At 42.2% G+C, this 11,546-nt stretch overlaps 2 long non-coding RNA genes across 2 annotated transcripts; both read right to left on the bottom strand.

The window, feature by feature from the left end:
* Window positions 1–362: 362 nt before the first annotated feature.
* On the bottom strand, window positions 363–819 carry LOC135563784 (uncharacterized). The gene is made up of 3 exons (XR_010460498.1): window positions 773–819; window positions 499–672; window positions 363–394 (listed from the first exon to the last, which is right to left on the bottom strand). It is a non-coding gene; the product is annotated as an uncharacterized LOC135563784 (long non-coding RNA).
* Window positions 820–1,799: 980 nt separating this feature from the next.
* LOC135563783 (uncharacterized) lies at window positions 1,800–8,062 on the bottom strand. The gene is made up of 2 exons (XR_010460497.1): window positions 7,425–8,062; window positions 1,800–6,771 (listed from the first exon to the last, which is right to left on the bottom strand). It is a non-coding gene; the product is annotated as an uncharacterized LOC135563783 (long non-coding RNA).
* Window positions 8,063–11,546: the final 3,484 nt, after the last annotated feature.

Here is an 11,546-nt window from a genome sequence, read left to right as displayed (position 1 = left end):
ATTGACTGGGTCTATAAGGTTGGCCGCATCACAGAATAGCTGGTCATCAACATCTGACATGTCATTAAAAACAGGTCTCTTGGGTGTTTCATTCGAATGCTCGGGGCGCCGGAATCCCCCAGCTCTAGATTTATGTGGTCGTCTGTGCCGTTTTTCGCGGTGCGGAGTCTGAATGAAAATAATACATACATAATTACGTTATTAGATATAAAAATATATATGTTAGCTACATACAAATGTCAAATACCTTTCCGTTATAATAATATATATTAACAGTACATAGTTAAAATACCTCTGCTTTTTTGGCGCTTGTTGTGACGAATCGCCGAAACCGGGGTGTGTGACTTTTTCCCTCTAGCGTTCCCAGATTCTGCTGGGTCTGTCTCCGGGCAGTCTGAAAAAACATTATTTGTCCTTGTTTTAACATAGGCTATCAACAGATCTATAACTAATAAAAAGGCTGATAACTAATAACAAAACTGTATAATGGTCCCATACCTTGTCCCTGGAGCGCCGGCTCGTGAAGCAGCAAGTTCCCGGCCCAACAGTAGTTTTCGGGTGGGCTTGATTCTGAGCAGTGTACTTGGGCCACAGTGAACGGTAGAATTGCATCAAAGTCCTGCGTGTCAGCTGTCCATAACGCATCCTTTATCATAAAGGGCTGTATGTCGGCTGTAAATACATAAAATAGTTTTAAAAAATAGTTCAACCTATTTTTAAAATGTTTATATATAAATATTTCTTGAGTATGTGTTTAATTATAAGGACTTACAACGAAAAAAGGCCGTTGGTGATTGTCTGCCAGACTTTTGCTCCTGCAAGAACCCCATCATGTTCCAGATCAGGTAAATCGCGTAAAAGCTGCGTAAATGTCGGGGATCCTAGATTCCATTAGACAATGTTAACAGTTATACGCTATATCTACACTTAAAAAAAAAATGTTTTAACCTATATTGGGCTTTTGGCCTGAAATACCCAAATAACTAGGGTTTAATATTCCAATAATATTCAAACAAATCTTAAAATATGTTTTTTTCCATTTACTCACCTCCAGAAATATCCATTATGCGAGATTCCCTTATTCCGAATATTATTATTATTATTTTAATCTGTCCGTGCAGCTCAATATTCGGGCCTTTATGTTTGCGCTAAAGCAATGCTGACAACGTTAAAAAATAGTTCTGTCCCTAACTATCTAAAAGTTCGGAATGAGTTTTTTGAGAGATGTATGCTACACGCCAACCCATGTATGTCTGGTTTAGAGAACACAGGCTGTGAATTCAAACAACAGGAGGGGATGTCGTGACATTCTGTCTGCAAACGGGGTGTGTGGGGGCCGCAGATTAGAGATATCTATGTTTAACCCCCGCTGTTCGGCTGATATCTCGACATGCCTTATGCATGATAGTGCACACCTTGGTTTCAAACGGTTCTCTACAGATAAGAGTTCTGGGACCCCCCAACCTTAGGATTTATGTTACACACACAACCAACCACCCACACACACACACACACACACACACACACACACGCCTGTTGCTCCGCCTCAAGACCCCTCCCCACACACACACAAACACTCTGATTCTATTTTACTTCGCGACAGAGTTGGAAGACGTTGTTAAATAGGTTTTTCCCATAGTTAAAGGGTGAGATACCGTTTTTAAACATTCCTTTTATTGAATTCCAAAATATTTCGTACAACCTTTAAGACATGTTTGAATTAAGTAACCCATTTGAATAATATTTAAACATGCAGCACACGTGTTTTATGTAAAAATAAAAAAAACCTTGGATGCAGGTCTTTGTACATTATTACAAACTTTAATAAAACGTAATGTTCATAACATACCCAATGTAGGAATAGACTATAAAATAATACATGTTTTTTTTCAGATCTTACAGTTGTCTGCGCCAGACCCTAGCTTGAGAGAAAAGAGCGCTACCCCTTAGTTAAATGGGGGGGGTATACATTTTCAAAAATTAACACCTACATTTTAACACACGTTATAATTCAACATTTATTTTAACTATTTCTTACAGATATATGGGGTCCTGTTAGCCCTGAACATTATCCGTTTCCAATTCCCCATCACAAAGTATTTTCCGCGCGCTCCGTCGAAGCTCTGTCCACTTTCCTGCCAGGGAAAGATCCGCCTTCGAACTTGTTGTTCCGGTGTATGTCTCAACGATAACCTATGTTGTTCCGGGGTATGTCTCAACGATAACCTAGGCCATCGCCGTAATTGTTCACGATTTTCGAAAAGACTGTCCAGCTTATTCATCAGGGTTCGGAAAATGTGGTAATCGCGCCATTTAAAACTGAACATTATTTGAAAAAATGTTACATCCTTGCATGCTTTGGAGGATACATATGGACTGACCGTTTTCGTAGCATTTGACCTGTCAAATTATTCACATGCTAAAATTGTCACTCTGGAGTCCGGGGTATAACCCATGGATGTGACTCTCAGGGCCATTAGATCCTGACGTCCACAGACTTGTTCTTCCAACGCATATCCTGGCAGCCTTGAAGCACTCAGGGCACGTTCCATTTGACACAAAGCTAGCCTTATTTTAAGCCATTCTCGCATCCTTAGCACTAGAGAAAAAGGCTCGGGTTCTGCACGATAAAAGGGTTGGGACACGCTGTCTGTGAATATCTTAACCGTAGATTCCTCCGGGTTGAATATGTACGAAATATGGCCCTCGCTTGTACACAGAAATCCGTTAAAACATTCGGGAGCCTCTACCAAAATATCCTCCAAGCTTTTGGCGTTGGGTTCGTGACATGAGCTACAGAGCACTCCGAGAATTCCCCTTGTAGACATATTTTTAGATGCTTAATATTCAGGTCTTAAAAAATGGCTTGTTCTGGACATTTATAATGCTGAGGCCCCAGCGCTATCTATAGCCCCAGACATTCCTGCTTCATAGATAACAACCATAAGGGAGATAAAACTGGGGGGTGGAGGGGGGGCATGGGCCCCAAAAGTTCAAACACCCTCTAACACATGACCACACGAACAGGTGGGGGGGGCGGGGGCACATATTCTGTACAGGTCATCAGGTCAGCAATCAATCAATTTTGACACATGCCGTATCCTATTACTCTCTCTCAGACAAGATACATATGTGGCAGGGTCTACAGTCAATCACAGATTACAAAAAGAAAACCAGTCCCGTCACAGACACCGACGTCTTGCTCACAGACAAACTAAACAACTTCTTTGCTCGCTTTGAGGACAATACAGTGCCACTGACACGGCCTGCTACCAAAACCTGTGGGCTCTCCTTCACTGTAGCCAACATCAGTAAAACATTTAAACGATGGGCCAGCAAGGCTGCTGGCCCAGACGGCATCCCTAGAGCATGCGCAGACCAGCTGGCTGGTGTGTTTACGGACATATTCAATCAATCCCTATCCCAGTCTGCTGTTCCCACATGCTTCAAGAGGGCCACCATTGTTCCTGTTCCCAAGAAAGTTAAGGTAACTGAGCTTAACAACTATCGCCTCGTAGCACTCACTTCTGTCATCGTGAAGTGCTTTGAGAGACTAGTCAAGGATCATATCACCTCCACCCTACCTGACACCCTAGACTCACTCCAATTTGCTTACCGCCCCAATAGGTCCACAGATGACGCAATCGAAATCACACTGCCCTAACCCATCTGGACAAGAGGAATAGCTATGCAAGAATGCTGTTCATCGATTACAGCTCAGCATTTAACACCATAGTACCTTCCAAACTCATCATTAAGCTGTGCAACTGGGTCCTGGACTTTCTGACGGGCCGCACCCAGGTGGTGAGGGTAGGAAACAACATCTCCACCCCGCTGATCCTCAACACTGGGTCCCCTCAAGGGTGCGTTCTCAGCCCTCTCCTGTACTCCCTGTTCACCCATGACTGCGTGACCATGCACGCCTCCAACTCAATCATCAAGTTTGCAGACGACACTATAGCGGTAGGCTTGATTACTGTTACGGATACAGTTATCCTGTGTGTGTGTGTATCCTGTGTGTGTTTCTTTTCTCTCCTTCTCCCCTCACAGGTGAAAACCATCACTCCCCAATCAGTCAACAATCAATCATCAATCAGAAGACACACCTCCTCCTATTTCCTACCCTATCACAGTTCCTTCCCCATGGTTTAAAAACCCCATCATTTGTTTGCTCTAGCTCAATCTCTAGCAATCTCTCTGTAAATGCCATGTCTGTAGGTCTCTGTGTTTCACTCTCGCTTTGTGTCTTAACCTCTCTTTTGTTTAAGCACCTCATAGCACTTTGTCATCACCTGTGAGTATTGTTTTTGGTTATGGTGTTTGTTTGTTGCTGGTGGGAAAAGGGGAAACCAAGACAAGTCGCCCATGGGCATACACTACCCGTAGGTGAACTTTGTTAAATACACTAGTTAGAACTGGGCGGACCACCCACTGTATTTTTGGTTAGTTAGTTAGCTGTTGTTAAAGTAGGCTAGTCTAGCTTAGGGGTGTTTTTGAATACTTATTGTTTCTTTCCTTGGGTCCAGCTCAGCCCCTTTTCCTGCTCCCCCCATTACCGTGTGTTTATAAATAAACCTAGAGTTTGACGGTAGATTTCTGTTGTCGTGGTTATTTCGTGCACACTTTTACTTTGTCACCATAATAATTTGCATGAGTTATGTTACGGGTCTCATTACCATCCCCCCTAGACTGTCGGGCCAAAAGGGATTCGTAACAATTACCAACAACAACGAGATGGCCTACATGGAGGAGGTGAGGGCCCTCAGAGTGTGGTGTCAGGAAAATAACCTCACACTCAACGTCAACAAAACAAAGGAGATGATCTTGGACTTCAGGAAACAGCAGAGGAAGCACCCCCCTATCCACATCAATGGGACAGTAGTGGAGAAGGTGGAAAGTTTTTAGTTCCTCGGTGTACACATCACGGACAAACTGAAATGGTCCAAACACACAGACAGCGTGGTGAAGAAGGCGCAACAGCTCTTCATCCTCAGGAGGCTGAAGAACTTTGGCTTGTCACCGAAAACACACAAACTTTTACAGATGCACAATCGAGAGCGTCCTGTCGGGCTGTATCACCGCCTGGTACGGCAACTGCTGTAAGGCTCTCCAGAAGGTAGTGAGGCCTGCACAACGCATGCCCTCCAGGACACCTACGCCACCCGATGTCACAGGAAGGCCAAAGATATCAAGGACAACAACCACCCGAGCCACTGCCTGTTCACCCTGCTATCATCCAGAAGGCGAGGTCAGTACAGATGCGTCAAAGCTGGAGAGACTGAAAAATAGCTTCTATCTCAAGGTCATCAGACTGTTAAACAGCCATCACTAACATTGAGTGGCTGCTGCCAACGTACTGACTCAAATCTCTAGCCACATTAATAATTTAAAAAATGGATGTAATAAATATATCACTAGTCACTTTAAATAATGCCACTTTATATAATGTTTACATACCCTACATTACTCATCTCATATGTATATACTGTAGTCTATACCATCTACTGCATCTTACCTATTCCGCACGGCCATCGCTCGTCCATATATTTTTATGTACATATTCTTATTCATTCCTTTACACTTGTGTGAATAAGGTAGTTGTTGTGAAATTGTTAGATTACTTGTTAGATGTAACTGCACGGTCAGAACTAGAAGCACAAGCATTTCTCTACACTTGCATTAACATCTGCTAACCATGTGTATGTGACCAATAAATATGATTTGATTTGGACACACACACACACAAACAGGCATATACACACAGATGAGGGTCATTTCTCTCTCTCTCTCTCCAATTTCATTTAATTACATTTCAATATAAGGGGCCTTATTGGCATGGGAAACATATGTTATATTTAAAGTAAAAAAGGGTAAATAAACATAAATAGGGGTTGTATTTAAAATTGTGTTTTTTCTTCACTGGTTGCCCTATTCTTGTGGCAACGGGTCACAAATCTTGCTTCTGTGATTGCACACTGTGGTATTTCACCCAATAGATATGAGAGTTTATCAAAATTGTATTTGTTTTCAAGTTCTTTGTGGGTCTGTGTAATCTGAGGGAAATAATTATGTGTCTCTAATATAGCCATACATTTGGCAGGAGGTTAGGAAGTGCAGCTCAGTTTCCACCTCATTTTGTGGGCACATAGTCTTTCTCTTGAGAGCCAGGTCTGCCCATGGCAGCCTTTCTCAATAGCAAGACTTTGCTCACTGAGTCTGTACATAGTCAAAGCTTTACTTAATTTTGGGTCAGTCACAGTGGTCAGGTATTCTGCCAGTGTTTCTCTGTTTAGGGCCAAATAGCATTCTAGTTTGCTCAGTTTTTCATTCTTTCCATGTAGTCCTTGGACTCAGGTGGCAGCTGCACGTTGATATTTCCTTGGGGATTCATATCCATATTGGGGCGGCAGGGTAGCCTAGTGGTTAGAGTGTTGGACTAGTTACCGAAAGGTTGCAAGTTCAAACCCCCCGTGCTGACAAGGTACCAATCTGTCGTTCTGCCCCTGAACAGGCAGTTAACCCACTGTTCCTAGGCAGTCATTGAAAATAAGAATTTGTTCTTAACTGACTTGCCTAGTTAAATAAAGGAAAAATAAAAAAAATCTGTGCTGAACCAAGCAGAAAGTAGAGGAAGATGGCTCAAGCGATGATAATCTGTATCACTGTCGATTGCTGGATCCTGAACCGATGGGCCAAATCCTTCTGCTTCAGACCCAGCGACAGATGAGTAATAAACAAGAAGAACTAGTCGATTGATGGCAGGGTCTGAACCTAAAGAAAACAGTTTTAGTACAATAAAGTCCTTACATAGCACAAAAAGTACATCATGTTGAACAGTTACAGTAAGATCAAATAATATTCTCTATTAAGTACTGCATTTAATGAAGTTGTCTTCAAGTAATACTTGTTTCAGATGGATTGGTGCTTGTGACTCTTATAAACTTGGTCTCTGCTGCCCGCTCAATCAAGTGCCAGAAGGCCATCAGGTGGGTGTAGTTTGCAAATCTAAAGACAGACCCAGAGTATTTGAATACCAAAAAACCTCATCACTATTTTTGCCCATTTTCTCTAAGCATTAAGTAGCACTAGACATGACCTAGTTGCTATTGTAGCCGGTTTTTCTCATTAGTGCAATTCGTACTGGATTTCACAGCAGCTATCATCACAGCAGTGAATTTGTTTTAAATTGTCCTTATTTAACCTGGGAAGTGGACTAAGAACCAAATCTTATTTGCAGCAATGACCTGGGGGTTAACTGAAAACTAATGTAAAGACAATATACATTCAATGTGCCTACTTATGCTAAGATATGCTAGCCAAGTTTTAAATAACAATTAACATGTTCTTAAAGGGAACATGGACTTTGGAATAATAATAATTAATAATAAACAATAGTAATGCAGGATAAGAAATCATTAATGTACCTTGTGTAAAAACGTATATCCTCGTCAGAACCAGCAAATCGCTGTAGACCAAAGCCGTGTTGTGCCGTCAGTTTCTCCATCTTGGCTCGAAGCTCCTCAATTTCTCTTATGTGCTCATGGTTTGCCATTAGGGCCATGTTCGGGGACTGCACAGTAATCATATGTCTGGACCAGATCAAGAGACGGCACAGTCCACAGGCAGCGCACCTTGTTCTTCATCCCCCTCAGTCCGGGCAGGAGGTTTCAGTCTTCTTTCCCAAACACCAGGTCTCTTTTGAATGTGCCAGTTCCACTCGAAGACTGTAGGAACAACACCTCTTTTTAGGTATTGTCGCCCCACAATTTTTCCCTCAACAAAGTCACTCTTGACGAAATGTGTACTACACAACTTTGCGCATTTGGTGACAGTAAAGTAGTCACGACGTTCTGCCACCAACCACCGCTTCCTGAGCTCTACATCGACTTGGAAACTACGGAAGCTCACAACACCATTACATTTTGAAGAACCTGAACACAGAGGCACTGAACAATGTTCATTAGCACGTCCTTCGCGGGGCTGTAATTTGAACGTAGGCATTGCAAACTATTTCAGTCAGAAATGCATCGACGACTGTTAGCTAGCTAATATGCTAATGCTAAAAACAATAGCGTAAATCGCTCCGGAAGTCAGCAACCCGGTAGGAAGTAAAATAGAATGTGGGAGGCGCTATAATGCATAGAGCCTATTAGGATCTGGCTAAAAATACTTCAATCAGTTAAAGAACCCATTGCCTTTCATGGCTGTGAGGTCTGGGGTCCGCTCACCAACCAAACATTCACAAAATGGGACAAACACCAAATTCAAATAAAATCCAAGTTTATTTGTCATCTGTGCAGAATACAACAGGTGTAGACCTTACAGTAAAATGCCCTAACCAACTGTGCGATTTTTAAGTTTAAATAAAAAGGTATTAGGTGAACAATTGATAAGTAAAGAAATAAAAAAACAACAGTAAAAAGACAGTGAAAAATAACCGTAGTGAGGCTATATACAGGGCTAATTGAGGTAGGTGGTGGGTGGCAGGAAACAATGCAGATAGTCCAGGTAGCCAGAGTGAGGTGTTTTCTTCCTACAAGTCACACTGTACCTTTAAGGGCATGTTGGGAATGTCACCACATGGATCGGTCACTTATGTGTCATCGTTGTATGCTGGATCTGTGAGTGACAAGGAGATATTCAAGTAGTCTGGAATTATTTCCTTACTCACCCCTGACATCGGCGTTATGGTGGAAAAGGGCTTTCTAGTAGATTATATTGTTCCGTGCAAGGTCTATCAGCCAGCCTTTCTGTCAAGACACACACAGATACCAGCGCATGAGGTTAGGGAGACCCAATCCATTGCCAGGCTGAGAGTGCATGTTGAATGAATGATCCACAGAGTAAAGGAGCATAAGCTGTTTGACACAGTCATCCCCCTGATCATCTCAGGCAGCATCAACCAATTATTTGCAGTGGCGTGCCTGTTGGTCAACTATCTGGGGTCAGAGCATAGGCCAAGCCAGTGTAAATGTACATGTGTTTGTTTGCTAGCAGCAAAATAATCATTTGTTTATCTATGACATGTATCAATCATTTGTATTGTAGTGAATATCAGTTTGTGTGGAGCTTGTATTGGCTTTAATTAGGCAGAGTTTAGGGGTGAGGGAAAGAAATCATTTAAACACAGAATAGCCAGAATGCAAGATTGAATAAAATATTAGAGGTGTAATTGATTAACTGAACTGTTGAACATTTGCTGAAATACATTTACATCTATTCTACTGTAGTTTTCTTCACACGAACATCAAAACGTATTTTTCATGATACCACTAAACTTGGCACACATTCAGGTGCGAGATAGACACTTCTGAAAGTGGTGGTAAAAAGAAAAGTGATCAACCTTCTCTCATAGTTTTTGAAACCTGTAGATCTTTATATATCCTTTCAACTAGGATGTCCTCATGTGCATAGATGACAGTCACACCAGCTACAACCTGTGAGAAGGATTTGACCTTGCACCTGCCAGTAGTAAGCATGAGATCTCTTCAACTTCAGCTCTCCATTCTGTATCTTCAGGTAAGGGCAGTCAACATAACTTGGTACATTTGGGCACTTGACCTCTAAGAGTCCAAAGTGCGGTCTCACACTGGGATCAAATATGATGCCATCTGGAGAGGATCCTAACCACGGAGCATCTGGGTGCACTACGAAGCCACACGGAAAGAGGTTAACATTCTTCGGGGTGCAGTACTCCTGTACAGCCCCTGGATCCATGGCTAGCCCCCTCTTCAGCTAGGCGGTCAGCTGAGGTCTCTCCCCGGACATGGCAAACCTCTCGAAAATGAGAGGATGTTATTCTCATTTTCCTGAGCTGATGCCATTCTGGGCTGCTGCTCTGCTTCCTATTAGCAACCTCGACTTTGTGTGACATCTCGTAGGTTGTCTCTAATGCCTTGGCGTGGAACTGCTCCTGATGGCTAAGGACGTAAGCACACTGGGAAGACTGAAGCCTGTAGCCATCTAATGGAAGTATTGGTGGAGCAGGGGCATCGTCAATCTTCACAATTTCACTGGTCTTTGGCTGTGGAAGTATAGGACAGCACACTGCCAGCTTGCGCTGGCCCAAAGGCGAACTCAACCAGGGGCACGTCAGCTGACAATTCCATTGTTGTCACAAGAGGGGCAGTAAGAGGAGTAAAGTTGGCATACGTTTCTGAGATGCAGAGAAAGTCCATGTCAGGCATGTATCCATTGAGTGCTTTGTAGAGAGAACTTCTGCAAAACATTATAAAACCTTAACATCTGGTTGGAGAGGTTACTATGACAAAGACTCATGTAACTTCTCCAGAAACCACAAGCCCGAAGGTTAAAATTAAATGGATTAAAATATACAGATTCATAGATTATTATATATTTCCCCCCAGTCTTTGTTCCAAACATTTGTCATCGTAAAGACGCCACTGTTTAGGCTTATCATCTGGATACAAAAAAATCACAAGAAAATTAGAAATAGAAGTAAGGTATTGTTTGCTTGCTAGGCACAGGTAATGGTTTGATGCTTAGGATTGAGTTCAGTGGAGCACACCATAGCAACACTTTATAAAACAGAAAATGAAAATGAGCATTTCTTATTGGACTAGTCCCTCCATATTTTAGTCAATGTTCTGACATTTAGTGCAGAATGAACACTATAAAATATATTTTAAAATACATATTTAAACATATACACTGTGTACAAAACATAAGTCTATCCATGAAAGACTGACCAGTTGAATCAAATCAAATCAAAATCTAATTGTAGTTGTCACATGTGCCGAATACAACAGGTGTAGGTAGACCTTTCTGTGAAATGCTTACTTTCAAGCCCTTAAAAAAAAAAAAAAAAAAAAAATATTTACTAAAGAAACTAAAGTGAAGAAAAAAAATCTAAATGTAACACAAGGAAATTACATAAAAATAGCATGCCTATATATAGGGGGTACCGAGTCAACGTGCGGAGGTACAGGTTAGTCGAGGTCATTTGTAAAGTGACTATGCGTACATTTACATTACATTTAAGTCATTTAGCAGACGCTCTTATCCAGAGCGACTTACAAATTGGTGCTTTCACCTTATGACATCCAGTGGAACAGCCACTTTACAATAGTGCATCTAGGTCTTTTAAGGGGGGGGGGAGAAGGAGTAGATAGTGCGTAGATAGTAAACAGAGTAGCAACAGTATAAAAACAAAGGTGGGGTCAATGTAAATAGTCCGGGTAGGCATTTGATTAAATGTGCAGCAGTCTTATGGCTTGGGGGTAGAAGCTATTAAGGAGCCCTTTGGACCTAGACTTGGCACCCCGGTACCGCTTGCCGTGCGGTAGCAGAGAGTCTTTGACAATGACTTGGGTGACGAGTCTTTGACAATGTTTTGGGCCTTCCTCTGACACCGCCTAGTATATAGGTCCTGGATGTCAGGAAGCTTGGTCCCAGTGATTTTGAGGATCTTGGGACCCATGCCAAATCTTTTAAGTCTCCTGAGGGGGAATAGGTTTTGTCATGCCCGCTTCAGAACTGTCTCGGTGTGTTAGTACTATGATAGTTCGTTGGTGATGTGGACACCA

The sequence above is a fragment of the Oncorhynchus nerka genome, linkage group LG22, assembly GCF_034236695.1.
Source record: "Oncorhynchus nerka isolate Pitt River linkage group LG22, Oner_Uvic_2.0, whole genome shotgun sequence".
NCBI classification, from domain to species: domain Eukaryota; kingdom Metazoa; phylum Chordata; class Actinopteri; order Salmoniformes; family Salmonidae; genus Oncorhynchus; species Oncorhynchus nerka.
The sequence above is the reverse complement of the archived record's forward strand: the minus strand, read 5'-3'. Positions and strand labels throughout refer to the sequence as shown.